Source organism: Rhagoletis pomonella, unplaced genomic scaffold (genome assembly GCF_013731165.1).
Source record: "Rhagoletis pomonella isolate Grant_MI unplaced genomic scaffold, Rhpom_1.0 Rhpom_scaffold_00012, whole genome shotgun sequence".
Taxonomy (NCBI): domain Eukaryota; kingdom Metazoa; phylum Arthropoda; class Insecta; order Diptera; family Tephritidae; genus Rhagoletis; species Rhagoletis pomonella.
In genome coordinates this window covers 23,987,375-23,989,243 of record NW_023458566.1, presented here as the reverse complement: position 1 = coordinate 23,989,243, position 1,869 = coordinate 23,987,375, and the positions used below count along the sequence as shown (strand labels likewise).

The window sequence follows — 1,869 nt, the reverse complement described above, 5'->3', positions numbered from 1 at the left end:
CCTTGCGATTATCCTTGACTAGTTGATGGATTTACCAAAATCCTTTCGGTTCATATCGCTGGATTGTTAAATAAATGCTCACGATGACCAAAGTACTATGATATTCATCATTCATTCAGCATCAGCATGGTTTCCATAAAGTGCACAGTACAACAACAGCACTTAACGCCATAAATACTCACATAACTCGTGGCCTTAACCGTAAACGTCCCTGTGAGAGAACGATTCTAGCAGCGTTGGACCTGTCAAAGGCTCTTGACACTGTCAGCCACTTCACGCTACTGGAAGATATAGAGGCTTCCTCTCTCCCACAGAGGCTCAAACGGTGGTCAGCAAATTATCTGAGTGGTCGACACTCGTCGGTAAAGTTTAGAGACAAATCGAGCAAACCTGGAAAAATAAAACAGGGGGTTCCATTGGGTCGTGTCCTTTCCCCGCTGCTGTTTAACTTTTACATTTCAATGCTCCCTCAACCACCAGAGGGAGTCTCGATTGTCTCTTACGCCGACGATTGCTCGATCATGGCGACTGGGAATGGAATTGATGACCTGTGTTCGAAAGTAAACGGGTACCTCTCCGAACTTTCTCGCTTCTTCAATGCAAAGTGTCTAGCCCTCTCCCCTACGAAATCCTCCGCGACCCTGTTCACAACCTGGACGAAGGAGGTCAGGAATTCGCGTCGATGACACACCAATTCCGACGGTGAATAACCCCAAAATACTCGGAGTAACATTCGACAGCCTGCTCTCCTTCTCTGCGCACGCAACCGCAATCAATAAAGTACAGAGAGTATCAATAAAGTACAGAGCCGCAACAAGGTCTTCAAGTCGCTAGCCGGCAGTACTTGGGACAAAGACAAAGAAACGTTGCTGGCAACATACAAGGCAATAGGCCGGCCGGTTTTGAACTACGCAGCGCCAGTGTGGTCGCCGCGGACTAGTAGGACGCAGTGGACGAAGCTACAGACTGTACAGAACACCGCACAGCCACAGAAGTGGCCACCCAAACAGACAGGTGCTTGCAGAGGAACCCTCGCCTAGGCACGTCAGGAGGCATCTATATGAACTGACGGACGAAGTCCAGAGGTTCATCAAGCAAGCTCTGGACCCGTCAGCTTACCGACTGGCCCTGAACGGCATTCACAGGGAGTCAGTCTCGAGTTATGTAGACTCTAGACCTGACACAGACGAGACGGAGCTTCATCTGCCTCGGGAGACACGAACGACACTAGCACAACTTCGCTCCGGCTACTGCAGCAGGTTAAACTCCTACCTGAGTAGATTGAATGAGGATGTGCCAAACGAGTGTCCGGCATTCGGAGAGACCCCACATGACTCGAAACATCTCTTCGCATGCCCGGAAAACCCGACAACCCTAACGGCCTTGTCCCTGTGGACCAGCCCTACAGAAGCTGCACGCTTCCTAGGGCTGCCGTTAGTGGAACTTGACGACAACGACTGAGATACCAACCGTTCTGGGCGGGGCAATGGCAGAATATATGTTTGCGTATTCATTCATTTGTCAGTGCTACTAAAGTTCTGCCTATTATCAGTGAAGCAAATTTTTATCGGGATACGGATCATTTCCCGCGAAAACACAGCAAAATGTGCATTGGATTCGCCTTGGCTACAGTGTTGCCGTGCAGTGTGTCGGTGTAGTACACAATCATCGGTGTCAGCGCAGTAGCGACTCTGTATTGCCCAGCAATAAAACGAACACAAGTTGAAAATTCTCCAATCGTCGTAAGTAGCATAAAAACCGTGTACAAAAAAATATAGCTTTATGTTTATTTAACATTCTTGTTTAGAACTCTCGATTGCAAAGGCGCCTAAGAAGGTGTCCTGACCATTACTCTAGTTGAATAGCCGG

At 48.6% G+C, this 1,869-nt stretch overlaps 1 protein-coding gene across 1 annotated transcript in view; it reads right to left on the bottom strand.

Annotated features, from left to right (window-relative positions):
• Positions 1-1,869, bottom strand: part of LOC118748165 (protein phosphatase methylesterase 1) — a 4,736-nt gene that overhangs the window by 2,578 nt on the left and 289 nt on the right. The gene's annotated exons all lie outside the window — the stretch shown is intronic.